Genomic DNA, 15,340 nt, shown 5'->3' on the forward strand with positions numbered 1-15,340 from the left:
GTTTGAGAAGGGAGTGTCCCCCTCACAACTGGCTAGTGCTCCGCCGGTAAGTTACCTTCAATCTGTCCCCTTGAGGGGTGGGAGCAGAAAGCTCACTGGACACTAGGGATTGTGTTTTTTTTCTTCTTTACACATAAGGGTGGGGGCAGCCCACCCAGGCATCGGGCCTAGCCCCCACGTACAGAAATCACCCCCAGCAGTCTTCCCTGTCAGGGGCAGATAGGAGGTATTTTTCTCCAATCTGTCCCTCGGCAGGGAGTCAGAAAGCCCCCTAGACCCCAGGGAGAACATTTGGAGAAGTAGAGAAGACCCCCGGTAATGGGCTAGTGCTTCAACCCTCCCAGAGCCAGAAAAGTTTCTATGCTCACCCAGCTGGACCCTTTGGAAGGACTGAAGCCAATGGTGTGCCAGCCCACAAATGCCCAAGTTGGCGATCCGAGCCAGAATCTGTGCATGATTTATCGTATTGAACACCGCTGACAGATCTAGCAGAAGCAGGGCGCTCAGTTTTTTGTTGTCAGCCATGATTCTGAGTTCGTCAAGTATCGACAACATCACCAGTTCAGTACTATGGTGGGCCCTGAAACCAGCCTGCCGCCCCTGGAGTAGCTGGTGTTTCTCCACGAAAGACAAGAGTGTTTTGGGGACATTTTGTTCCACTACTTTTGCCAAAAAAGGGAGCTTGGAAATGGACCTGTAGTTCTTAAGATTGGTCAAATCAGCCCCTGGTTTCTTCAGCCGGGGGATAACACTGGCTTCTTTCAGTCTGGTGGGCATGTAACCTGTCTCCAGTAAATGGTTTAGTAGAGCAAGGATCTCCCCCTCTAGCCCCTGAAGGGCCATTCAGAAAATTTTTGGAGGACGGGGGTCTGCTGTGGAGCCTGATTTGGCACGACTCATCATGAGTGACAGGGAAGCTAGATCTAAATTAAGGAGGAAGTTGAGTAGCTTGCCGGGGATAAGGAGGACCAGATTCTGGTCCAGGGGCCGCTGATTAATTTGGAGTGTTGTCAATGGAGAAAGAAGGCCTGACATTTGTTGCAGTCTGCTGGCTTGGGTGCAGGTTTCTGCTCTGACTTCTGGCTGAGGTCTTTTAAAATTCTAAATGTTTCTTTCTGTTTGTTTGTAGCGTCTGCAATTCCTGCCTCATAATATTCAGCCTTCCTCGTCATAATGGCTTTTTTATATAAGGTTAGCAAGGTTTTGTAGCTTGCAAGTACAGCTCGATGGTATGTTTACGCCATAGCCTCTCGGATTGGTGGAGAATGTGCTTCCTTCCCCTCAGGTTCTTATTGAACCAGGGGGCCCCCTTTCCCTTGTCTCTGACTCTTTAACACCTAGAGCATCTTAGTGAGTGCGACACATAGCCTGCAACACTCACTTAACTTTTTAACTTGCACTAACACTTCTTACGGTCCTGAGGAAAGCCAGAATTAAGAGAAGGCACTGGCTGAAACATGTCGACCAACACCGGATGCAGGAGGTCGTAATTCTGCCACCACAACACTGACCTTGCCTTGTTTTTAACCGCTGATAGGGACCCATTTATTGAAAATGTAATTAGCCCTCAGGTATTGGGACCCCTGTCAAGCCGTTTTAATCTCACTTCACCTTTTCACTACACTGCACTTTCAGTAAAATACCTGCTCTGCTGTAATCAGGCATTGAAGCACACCCAGGACACATTAGGTGTCACTCGGTGAGCCCGATGCCACCAACCAGGTTGGTGGGTGAGGGCTTCATGAAGACACCAAACAGGTGCCACCTGACAAGATATTTCAGAGCTCTATAAATAAGTCATAAGTAGCTAGTTCTTTTTGATACATATTAACCCCTCCCATGCTCGTGACGGAATTGTTACGTCACGAGCCTCAGGGGGGGCTGTGCTGGTGACGGAACGGTTCCGTCACAGCCCGCTGGCCGCGCAGGCGCGGCGCGAATTCCGCTCCTACTCTGACGTTCTGACGAGCGGGCGGGGCCGTGACGGAACCGTTCCGTCACAAGCCCAGCTCACCCGCGGGCCGTGACAGAGCGGTTCCGTCACGAGCACGGGACCGCCGCGCGGCCCCACCTCCCCCTTAGCACTGCGGAGGAATAGCCGCGGCAGTGAAGGGGATAATGGAAACAATAGCAGCATTCATTATAAGTGTAAACATTGCACCGTTATCAGCACTTCTGTAAATAAAGAATTTTCCAATTAAACATGTCAGCCTTTTTTCACACTCAACAGGCCATAAAATGCAGTCAAAGGACTAACCATAAGGAGTCTGCCCGCATTCCCTAGCCCATGAGCAAAAGCTCCAGCTCTAGGACTACTTAAAAATAAGGTAAACATCTCTTGGGGTCAGGGTTACTTTGAAAAAATCTTATTTGAGTGAATATGGGGGGATGTGAATCCTGCAGCCCCCCACAACACCCCTAAACAACATTGGTGGTGCTCCTGCCCATTTTGCGGCCACCAATAGAAGCAACTAGTAAGTTCAGCCCACTTTGCAACAATTTTATGCATGAATGATGAGAAGCTTATTAGCCACGGGTTGTTTGTTTGTCAGATGTGAGAGCGGACTTGTGAGAGACTGGCCTGGTATATGCTGTCACTAATTTAAGTGAGCACCTTGTGCCAGTCCAGACAACCCTTATGGTGATTTAAGAGGTCTCAGACAACCTTAGAAAGGTATCCAAGTGGTAGCGGTGGAAGCAGCCTTCAGGCTTAGTCTTGAATGAGTGTAAAGCAGCTTGTTTTACCAGAATGCAATCTTATTGTATAGATTTAATGAAAGAGAACCACACAAGGTATTTATAAAAATATGTATTTAATATAGAATACTCTCTCGTATGTTCCAGTATCTCCCACATGGAGATAGCCACAATGCACACAATAGTATAGCAAAGAAATCACAGTAAATAGGACTAACACACAGTGGGCCCCAGGGGGGGACCAAACCATATACTAAGAAAGTGGTATAAGAACCATGACTCAAGTCAGGATGAGGTGAACCACCCAAGATGAGTAGATATGGACCCCACGGAGGACTGGTGCAATGTGGGAACATGACCTCGTGCTCCATACAACGCTGTGAAAGTTGCGGTTGGAGTTTTAAAGATTAGGGTCCCTTCCAAGTGAACAACGAAGAAACCGTGTGGAAGACAGAAGGTTGGAGAGCCATCCCACCCATGGATACTGAAGTACCCAAGTTACCTAACCCAGTGAAGCCAGGTGCATAGGTGTGAAGTTGTGTTGGAAACCGCTGTTGAACCCAATGGAGGACTTCGAAGACGAGCCGATGCTGGAAGGGAGAAAAATGGCAGTTGGAATCCAAACGTGGATTCTTGTTGAAGAGTACCTGAATGCAGAGGGTACAGAGTCTGGATCACTTGATTGACCAGAGGCTCGGTAGACAAGTGCCCACTGATGTTGGGTGCGGTATGCAGACAAAATATCGAATTATAAATATCGACATACAATAATGTCGATGTTTAAATATCGAAGGGACATATTATAGAAGGTAAGTTATATTGATAGATTTAATATAGATATTAGTAATATCGATGTTTTAAATATCAATGTAAGTAATATCGATGTTAATAATTTCGATGTTACTAATATCAATTTTTATACTATTTTTATGTATATTAATATGTATTTATTATGTTTTTAATTTATATTTATGTAATTTAATAAAATGTATTTTAGTACTGTAGCGGGTTGTGGGTTTATAGGGGAATAGGGTGGGAAGTAATTTAATTATACTAAATATTTATTAATTATTAGGAATTATAAATTAATTTTAATTAATTGGTAATTCATTTTAATTATTTGGTAATTCATTTTTATTAATTGATTAATTGATAATTATGTTCTGTAGTGGGTTGTGGGTTTATAGGGGAATAGGGTGGGAAGTAATTTAATTATACTAAATTAATTATTAATTATTAGGAATTATAAATTAATTTTAATGAATAGGTAATTATTTTTAATGAATTGGTAATTAATTTTTATTAATTGATCAATTGATAATTATGTTCTGTAGCGGGTTGTGGGTTTATAGGGGAATAGGGTGGGAAGTAATTTAATTATACTAAATTCATTATTAATTATTAGGAATTATAAATTAATTTTAAATAATTGGTAATTATTTTTAATTAATTGGTAATTAAGTTTTATTAATTGATTATTTGATAATTATGTTCTCTAGCGGGTTGTGGGTTTATGGGGGAATAGGGTGGGAAGTAATTTAATTATACTAAATTAATCATTAATTATTGTTAATTATAAATTTATTTTAATTAATTGGTAATTATTTTTAATTAATTGGTAATGAATTTTTATTAATTGATTAATTGATGATTATGTTCTGTAGTGGGTTGTGGGTTTATAGGAGAATATGGTGGGAAGTAATTTAAATGTAATTAAGTAATACTGTTTTTTAATTAATTGTTTAGGTAATTATAATACTGTTAGTTAATTATTAATTAGTAATCAATCATTATTAATTGGTATTTATTATACATTTTTTAAGTTAATTATTTATTGCTAATCATGTTTTTAATAATTATGTATTGGTTTTTGTGAATGGTTTATATTTATTTAATAGTTACGTTTTTTATTATTTTAAAATATTAATTTATTTATTAGTATGTTATTTTCACCCCTACGCTATCCAACACTATCCTTAATGTTGCACTCACTGGAGTTGGAATAATAATTTTAACTTTACGCTATCCAACGCTTTCCCTACTGTTGCACTCTCTGGAGTGGGAATAGTAATTTTAACTCTACGCTATCCAACACTTTCCCTACTGTTGCACTCTCTGGAGTTGGAATAGTAATTTTTACCCCTACGCTATCCAACACTTTCCCTACTGTTGCACTCTCTGGAGTGGGAATAGTTATTTTTACCCCTACGCTATCCAACACTTTCCCTACTGTTGCACTCTCTGGAGTAGGAATAGTAATTTTAACCCTACGCTATCCAACACTTTCCCTACTGTTGCACTCACTGGAGTTGGAATAGTAATTTTTACCCCTACGCTATCCAACACTATCCCTACTGTTGCACTCTTTGGAGTGGGAATAGTAATTTTTACCCCTACACTATCCAACATTGTTGCACTCCCTGGAGTTGGAATAGCAATTTTTACCCCTACGCTATCCAATACTTTCCCTACTGTTGCACTCTCTGGAGTGGGAATAGTTATTTTTACCCCTACGCTATCCAACACTTTCCCTACTGTTGCACTCTCTGGAGTTGGAACAGTAATTTTAACCCTACGCTATCCAACACTTTCCCTACTGTTGCACTCTCTGGAGTTGGAATAGTAATTTTTACCCCTACGCTATGCAACACTTTCTCTACTGTTGCACTCTCTGGAGTTGGAATAGTAATTTTAACTCTACATTATCCAACACTTTCCCTACAGTTGCACTCTCTGGAGTTGGAATAGTAATGTTTACCCCTATTCTATCCAACACTTTCCCTACTGTTGCACTCTTTGGAGTGGGAATAGTAATTTTTACCCCTACGCTATCCAACACTTTCCCTACTGTTGCACTCTTTGGAGTTTGAATAGTAATTTTTACCCCTACGCCATCGAACACGTTCCCTACTGTTGCACTCTCTGGAGTGGGAATAGTAATTGTTACCCCTACGCTATCCAACACTTTCCCTACTGTTGCACTCTCTGGAGTTAGAATAGTAATTTTTACCACTACGCTATGCAACACTTTCCCTACTGTTGCACTCTCTAGAGTTGGAATGGTAATTTTGACCCCTACGCTATCCAACACTTTCTCTACTGTTGCACTCTCTGGAGTGGGAATAGTAATTTTTACCCCTACGCTATCCAACATTTACTTATTTTTGTAAATTTGTTTTACATTTTTATTAATTGGTATTTATATTATTATTTTATGTGTATAAATTTATTTGTAATTTATTATATTTTTATTTATAAGTTATTAAAATATTTTTTAGAGTTATTATTAATGAAGTATATACTATGTATTATATCTATATTATTATTTGTTTTTTATTTAATTATTTATTAATTTTAAATATTTAAAAAAACGATATTATTTTTAAAGCGATTTTTTGGACATCGATATTTTTTTTCTCAATATTTTTGTACTAACCTTGTTAGAGAAAGGTTGTCGATATTTTTGTAATCGATATTTTTGTTGCGATATTTTTGTAGGTAGATATTTTTGTAATCAATATTTTGTCATAGATCCGTCGGGTGCTTCAGGATAGTTGACGGTGACCATGACTCTGCAGCTACGGGCACCAGGCGATGTTGAGGACAACCAGGAACCGGAGGCGAGCTGCCCCGTGAAGGATTTCGAGTGCTGAGAGGTTGGCTTCCAGCGGAAGCACCAACAAGCCGCGGCAACAGCAGCCCACGCAGAAGGTCAAGGAAGTGTACAGTGCAGACCAGCAAGATCCAGAGGATTTACCACAGCCAGGGGAGTCGGGGCAAGCCTGGAGCAACAAGGGGAGCTCAGGAAAAGCAAAGTGGACCCTCAATTGGATTGGTGTCACTACAACGCATGCTTTTACATCGCATGCCTTTACAACGCGGTTTTTACCACGCAGTCCATTACAACGCATAATGCTTTTAGGCGCTGGATAGTGAATTATTTAATTTACTATTCCAACTCCAGTCCCCGTGGATAGCAGGGAAGGTATTGGATAGTAAATTAAATATATTCCCTATCCTAGAGCGCCCCCCAGCGCAATGCGTTGTAACGGTTTGCGTTGTAATGGTTGCGATGTAATGGTAGTGCGTTGTAAAAAATGCGTTGTAAGTGATACTTACCCCCTCAATTGGACCCACAAGCTGGAGGCACAGTAGTCGCGACAGGACCTCAAGAAGCTTTACAAAACGACAGGCCAAGGAGCACACGGTGCAAGGTAGTTGAAGATGTTTGTGGAAAAAGACGCGAGAGGGATTCGGGTATTGCAACCCCCACAAGGGATTCTGACCATGTGAAGAGGTATATCCCGGGCCCCGAAACCTACCTGGGATCCAGGGTGTGAGTTCGCCATCCCGGCACCGGAATCAGAATATGACCAGGAATGGAAACAAAAAACACTTCCTCTGGGGGTAAAACTCCCTTGTCATGTGTCACTGCAGGAGGATAGAGACTGGACAAACCTCAAACCGGAAGGCGGGGCTAACCCCGGATGGAATCAAAGAAGCGAGAGAGAAGAAGGACAACGGGGGAAAGAGGAAGAAGAACGTTTGAGCCGAGAAGGTGTCCATCCCAATGACGGAGAGAAATCCAGAGAGGACAGCGAGGCGGAAAATGAGGCGGAGAAGAGGAGTGAGGAGTGGAGAAACCCTCCGGAGGATGCAGAAGTGAGGATCAATGCATGATGGAGAGTTGTGGTGGGCGGGTAAGTCCAGACGGGACGGGTGGGTAGAACCAGAGACACAGCGGGAAGTCAAAAGCATTTTGGCGTAGTGGAACATGTGTGCAGAATTCATTCACCTGATTCCCTGTCCCTCACACAACCACCTCCCAAGAGCACCTGACCAATAGCCAGCATTTGTTTGTTATGCAACCTCCGTGTCACGGAAACTCCTAATTAATGCACCCACCTTTATGCTTTTTTTTATTGTGAGATCTCTGCATGGTGAGACAACCTAAGGAACACTTCAACGAGACGGAAGGTTGATTTTAGGCTGCTTTATTTTGGCCCGAGATATAGAACGGCTGTGGTGAAGGGTAGATATCGTCCCTGTATAAAAATACCACAATACTTACTGATCCTTCTTATCTTCTTTTCCGAGCCTCCAGGAGGTTCCATAGAGGAGAAGACGGCAAGAAGGAGTAGAAGGAAAGAAGAAGAAAGAGAGATCCTGAGCAAACCCGAGAAGGCCTTTGATTTCCCCTGATCCTCCTCGTCTGTTTATCCAGTCTGCCCTCCCACAGACCTCAAACTTGGTGAGAGGGCAGCTCGGACCTCAAGAGACGTAGGAACCCACCTCCTGTGATGCTGATCCTTTCAGAGTCCGTAGGAGCTCGGGATCAGCAGACCGGTCGGCAGTGTTCCGATGCCTGCGAATGGATGGGAGTAACTCACTCACTCCAAGGGAGATTACCTTCAGGTGTCTTGGATGCGCCACATGTCCTTCACACATCCTGTACGGTGCACAGGCACAGACGATGCAGCGGACTGAGAGGGAGAAAAAGTCAGGCCCAAACGAAGTCCAGCAAAGTCCAGAATGCCCAGCTGTTCAAAGTGCAGTGGTTTCAGTTCTGACTCGTCCACGACAAATCTAAGGTCCTACAGCCAGGTAAGCCTGGTAACGGGAACATCAGGGTCCCAACGAAGCACGCTTCTGAGGGGTGGAATCATACCTCCCACACCAGTTATGGGGGTATGATTCCAATGCGTTGACACCAAACCTGATAGGATTTGTTTCAGCCATTTTAGAGTTGGTGATTACACGGTTGCATATGCCCCTCTATAGTAGTATATATCTGCTTCACCGACAACCCGGGAGAATGGACTCCGTAGGCTGCAGGGGTGCCCTGCTCATGCAGGGGCACCCTCTCACTTAGAACCAAGCACCCTGCCCTCAGGATTGTAAAGGCCTGCTAGAGGGACATAGTTTTTAAGTGCAGTGACCCTTAGATATAGAAAACCTATATCTTAAGTAAGTGATGCATGCACCAACTTACACAGGCTGCAATGGCAGGCCTTTAGTTCCATTTTGCATGGCTTCACATGGGTGGCGTAATATATGCTCCAGCCCATGGGAGGCCTCTAGGGTACCTAAGCCCTGGGTACATGTGCACCATATACTAGGGACTGACAAGGGTACCCCAGTATCCAATCTGGAGTGTACATAAGTACATAACATAACAGTTTAGGGCGAAAACAGATAGACTGGGGTCCTGATTAGCAGGATCTCAGTCAGACTAGTCAAAAATAGTGTTACATCAAGCAAAAAGTGGGGGTAACCATAAGAAGCAGATCCTACTTTCCTACAGGCATCCTGCTAAATTTGTCTTTTTTGTTTACTTTGAGTGTCACACACCAACCTGGGGCACCCAGATGCCCTATTTTATGGTGGGGCCCTGGGACCCCAGCTGATATCTTCATACCTGCTCGCTTTCAGTGGCCAGTGGATGAGCAAGCCACTCCTCTTCTGCCCTCGCTCCTCTCACAGTGGGAGCAGGTCCTTCTGCTCTCGACAATGGACAGGAGGTCTTTGTTGCACCCTGCCAATAGTAAGCTTTAGCAGGACGTTTAGAGGTCTGCAAGACCCATCCACCACAAGACACTGGCACCGACGAATGAACAATGTGCATGACCATATCTTTCTGCTGGGCTGCAAGATAGGGACCCTGGGGCCTTCATCTTCCAGTAGTCCTGATGGGCCGGGGACAGATTTGTGTAGGGGAGACTACCACACATATCACGCCTCCCTAGCCAAAATAAATAAAGAGCCACAAACCCCCAGAGACTTAGGGAATTGATGATCTTGCAGCGAATCACAACATGGTGTGTTCTCCTTCGATCCTCCTGGGGGACCAAGCTCTAAAGGTTATTCAGATCTGCCCAAAGAATATGGTAATAACTACCCCCTCTACTAGATCAATTACCTTACTCAGGCTCTTCAAGAAGGAAGTTAACACCTTCGCTGCTAGGTGTTTTCCCCTCCTGTGCTGGAAAGAGTGATTTTGCACCTTTCATGACGAGCTCAGCTCGTCATCAGCACAGCTCAACCGTGCATCATGACGAGCTGAGCTCGTCATCAGCATCGAAAGGGTTAAAGCCTACTGCTAGGAAAATATATTACATGAGCGAACTTTGTGGAAATGTAATTCACCCTACTTTATATTGTTTCCTATTGCTTGTACATAGCTCTTTGAACTCCATGTACAGTGTATCATAGGTAACAGGCATTCTGACTGTACTGAAACTCAAACCAGATCCTTCTTTGTACAGTGCTCCGATACTGTGATGGTCATGTTGGCACTTTATAAAACACTATGAATAAATAAATAAATACATACATAAACAAAGGTTGATCGTTTTGGCTCACAGGCCCGATTTCTATGAATATGGATTTGTTTTACAACTGGTGGTCAGCCCTAGCCACAATGAGCATTTTCTTCAGGTCTTCTGGTCACTAAAGGGATACTTTTCAAATGGAGCTCTATTTCTTGCTCCATGTACCAGGCATGTTTTCTGCTTGTCAATTGTGTCTATTCTCCTGCTAATGGGAGCATCTTGCATAGACCCTTTGCAACCAGCAAGCAAAACATCCTCCTTACAAGACATCCGTGATCCCAGAGCCGCCTTCCTTCATGAGCCAGGGTGCCTGTGTATCAGTTGAGTTCATGGCAAGGCATCGGGAAGTCTTGGGGGAACCACCCAGGGTTCCCCATCAGGTTAATTTCCCAACTGTTCCTTGGGCGCACAAGGGGGCCAGCACTATCCTAGTCCTGGGATTCAGCTGTAGTCTGCGTTCTTAGTCCTTTCCTGCAGGGTATCAGGAGGCTCCTCCTTCAAGCTAGGCATTTTTTAAATGAATTAGAAACAAATCACCCCTTGCCAATGCTCAGATGCCACATCATCCCTCCACCCCTTTCCCAACCATCCTGCACAACATTCTCCATCAAAGTTGAGACTTCCAGTTGTCTCTTGTAAGAGCACCTCTGACAGCCGCAACTTCACCCCTAGTTGACACAGTTGCCTGGTCCCTTACCATCAAGACTTCAAACATGAGCCCCTCCTGTGTTGCCGGCAATGGTCTGACTTCCTCCTTTGTTCCAGTAGGCCTGACTTAAATAAGGCGTAGTGTGACAAAGTAAATATTGATGTAGATTCCCTCCCCTCTTCTTTCATAGGAACTGGGTTGTGCATTGTTAATTGCCCAATTGTGTAGGGAGGTACTTGATACTTCCACTGGTGATCAGGACAAAAGCCTGGAATCTGATTATGAACCGAACCAGGAAAATATGACCAATTTTGAGTGCCATATGTGTATGTGGTCTATTAAGGATTGGAAATTCATATTTGGTGTGCATTGTTATCCCCAGATTGTTACCACATAGGACTTAGTAGACCTTATGGGGAGGCAAAAACGTATTTAGGATAGATTGCACCTATCATGTATAATACAATTAAATCAACATAGACTTAAGTGAGCACTAAAGACCTACACGATGAAAGCCCACTCACATTATAAGGGCTACCCTAGGTCAGTACCAATACCTGAAGAGTCCCTACAGCGACTGGCTACCTGGCCACAGATACCTAGCCTGCTCCAACTGTAGTCTCACATGCCCAGGCCGCACACATGCACGTGTTCATGTGTAACCCGGCAAGTGCCTCTGACCCATGCTTTGCATCAGCAACTTTAACTTATAAGGCAGACACTGGCTCAGTCCAATTATTGTGAATTTACTGTGAGTGGGAAACAGGTAATGAAATTCGCTGACAGAAAGAGTAAACAATAATGGGTACTCAATTGTAAAAAGAATCATCCTTGTGGACGAAATGGGTGAAACCCATTTACTACAGTGTTCGGACCTGATAGTCCTATCATGCACCCACTTCAGGGACCAGATCACAAAACATTTTGGTTGCTGTTATTATATTTTATTGGTGGTATGTAGTGCAGTGTTAGGGCAAGCACCTTTTACCTCTGTAATATGAAAGAAGACTTGAGCAGGGGTAATATGTGACATGAATATTTGTACATACTCAAGCTTATGAACTTCAGCTGCTGCACAAAAACACAGCAGCACTACAATACAACACTACATTCCAATAACACATTTTCACATTAACACAACAATACAATAGTACATTAACATGCAATATAACAATTCAAGAAGATAAACACAACACCAACTACACAACAATTTACAGCAGATTACCTTAATACAAAAACAAACCAAGATAAGGGCAACACTTTAAAGCAACATAAATATACAACATACCAACACGACAAACAAACTTAAAAATACAACAACAAACAATGCAACATACCACAACACAAATGCGCAACCCAGCAGTATACCAGAACAATGATACAATACACCAAACTACAACACAGAACACAAAAGTACACCAATTGAATTGTTCTGTTTTTTGTTGATTTGTTAATGTGATGTCCTGTTTTCTACCATTAATGTGTTGTGGCTTTGTCATATATAGTTGTTGTGATTGGTTATCTTTAGTTGTTGTGATAAGTTGATAATATAGTAAATATTGTTGCTGTGTTATTGTTGTGGTGGTGTGATGGGTTACATTGTTGTTGAATTGGTGTTGTATTATTGTAGTGATGTCTATGTGGTGTTGTGTTTTGCCATGGCTGTTTTGTTGTATTGTGCCTAGTAACTTGTTTATGTTGTCTATTTATTAGAATTATTATGTTGTTATGCAATCTATTGTGTTATGTTGTTCCTTGGCCTGCTAATTTCCAAACTACAATTAGCACAATCCATTACATTTCCAGTGAAAAGCAACCATTGGTCACTGCAAATTTGATAATATATCACTGGCACAGCTCTACCACATTATATGACCCTAATGAGTCTAAAACCATGGCATGGAACATGCCTTAAATTCAGACTTATCATGCTCGATTTATGAGATCGGTCCCCAGGACTCCTATTCTGTTCCCTTTCAACCTGGAAGTTTCATACACTGATAATAGTCACAGAAAGCTGATAACCCCCTTCCCTTTCTGTTTATATCAGACTACAGGGCAGTTTGTCCAAGGAAGGAACTACAGGCTGCAGTGGTGTTGAGGCTAGAGCCCATGCAACAAGCGAGAGGAGACACTGAAAGCCATTCTCTGAATGTTACAGCGCCAACATGCTATTTCCTGACTGCACTCCCCACTGCTTCTAAACGTTTTTAATAGCTTAACTCATGCCACCTTGCCGGTAACATGGGCTAAGAGTATTATAGTTCCGATTTTTAAAAAAGGAGACAGGTCCCAGCCAAGTAATTACAGACCAATATCATTGATAGACAATACCCTAAAAATATTGGGGAGAGTTCTATACAATAAAATTTTAACCTGGACAGAAGAAAATGATATTCTTGAGCCATGCCATTTAGGCTTCAGGAGCAAGGTGGGTACAGTCGAACAATGCCTTAACCTTAATTTGGTTATCGGCAAATACACCGTTGCACGGAGGTAGCCCATCTACATGGCATTTATGGATTTGTCCACAGCTTTTGTCCTTGTTAACAGGTCAAAGCTGTGGATAATCCTTCTGGCAGGTGGGCTGGACGAGCCGCTGGTACACTTTTTAGCGTACCTCCATAAAGATCTCCAGGCACAGGTGAGGATTGGCATGGGCGGAGAGGTCTCAGGAGCAATTAAAGTAGGAAGGGGAGTAAGACAAGGTTGCGTCTTGGCCCCCCTTCTCTTCATTATTTACATTAATGAGTTGAACAGCTCCCTGAAAATGGTAACTCAAGATGTTCCCATAATTAATGGGAAAACTCTCCCTGTGCTATTATATGCGGTACTTATAGGCCGCACCCCATATTCTCTGCCCATTTTAGTTGAAAATTTCGTAAGGTATATGGATGGCCTGGATCTGCGTGTTAATTAAAAAAAATCTTTTTTAATGTGTTGTGGTCCTGGGAAGCGAGAGATAGGCTCCAACACAGTCAATAGCCAAAAATTGACATGCATTCGTTCATTTCCTTACCTTGGGTTGGTCTTTGCTGCGAACGGCTCCTGGAATGAGCATTTAGCCCACTCCAGGAGCAAGTTCTCAAAGGCCACCAACTCAATTTTGAGTCTCCCCCGTCCTAAGACCTCCGGAGCCATTTTAGCCATTCAGAAAATGTATAAGCTACAGTGCATCCCAATGGCCACATATGGGGCCGAGATTTGGGGCACTGTTAATAGTTCATGCATCCAACAGGAAGAAAACAGGTTTTGTAAGGGAACTGTTGGGTATCCCAATCTCAACACCACAATACATATCTCACAGGGAACTCAACCTAAGTTTTATATCTGATTTTATACGCGCCCAACTGGCTCTTTTTTTGGCTGTCAGTATGGAAGAACCAGGCCGCTTCCCTTACCCGAGAGATTATTAGCAACTGCCTTAGGTGTGAAAAAGAGATGGATATCCCTTGGTTGAGTGGAGTGAAACAAAGTTTGCGTGGTATCAATAAGGAACACATTTTCTTAGACTCAAGTACAGTTGAAACTGTGTCCAAAAGGAACTGAGAGATCCCCTCTATTCCCTATACGATAAAGAAAGGTTTGATGTAGAATCTGCAAAATCTTCTGTCTGTAAATATATGTCCATCGAACAGTATCATCACCCTCTGCAGATATATCTCACCTTACCTATGAGCCGCAGGGAAAGGAGCCTATTATTCCGCCTAAGAGCTGGAACTGTCAGATTTGCACTGTGCTTTCCTCTTGAATATCAACCCAACCTTAATCATACACCATGTCCCTGTGACGGAATGGCCACTCAATTATACACTTTTTATTCTTCTGTAAGTACTACATCAAATACTCTAAGTGGCTCTTAAACCCTTATTTTAAAAAGTGTCGGCCTATCAGTTTGGATCAGGCCTATTTGTGTATAGTAACCCTGAACGATGAAGATTTAATCTTTCGCACATGCACTTTTCTTAGAATTGCTATTAGTACACGCAAGTCTATGTTGGATCCCTGAGACTTTGGTATAATCCCAGAATGTTTTAATGGTTTTAGTCATATTCTTCTTTGTTTTTCTTCTTTCTTTTCTCAATGAAGTCATTTATAATTGGTAGATTTAAATCACCAAACATTGTGTAATATTTTTGCATATTTTTATACCGTCATGTGTTTTCAAACTCCCAGATTGTCATCTGTTCTTGTTATGGCATTGTGCTTTTATGGGCACCATGTTACCCGAATAAAGTTTATGAACTGAACTGAACTATATCAGACTACAGGGCCGCGTGTCCAAGGAAGGGACTACAGGCTGCAGGGGTGTTGAGGCTAGAGCCCATGCAACAAGCGAGAGGAGACACTGAAAGCCATCCTCTGAATGTTTCAGTGCCAACATGCTATTTCATGACTGCAACAGGTGCTCAATAATAAACCCCCTTGCTGGGGTAAAACACTGGGTGAAAATGAATCTCTTTGTTTAAATAATCTAACCTTAATCCTCATCAGTAGTGTGACGCATTGCGTTAAACTCAATAATAAAGCTCTGGACCCAAGCGAGTGAAACACATGCTTTCCTTTACTAACAAGCATACGAGGTCACATAAAGGAGCCACGTAATCAGCAGTATATGGAACTTTCAAGCAGGAGCACGGATGGTCAGCTTTAACAATCAGTG

General features: G+C 42.7%; 1 protein-coding gene across 1 annotated transcript in view; it reads right to left on the reverse strand.

Annotated features, from left to right (window-relative positions):
• LOC147683539 (kyphoscoliosis peptidase-like) overlaps positions 1 to 15,340 on the reverse strand; it is a 462,798-nt gene that overhangs the window by 147,460 nt on the left and 299,998 nt on the right. The window lies entirely within an intron of this gene.

Source organism: Lissotriton vulgaris, chromosome 11 (genome assembly GCF_964263255.1).
Source record: "Lissotriton vulgaris chromosome 11, aLisVul1.2, whole genome shotgun sequence".
Lineage (NCBI taxonomy): Eukaryota > Metazoa > Chordata > Amphibia > Caudata > Salamandridae > Lissotriton > Lissotriton vulgaris.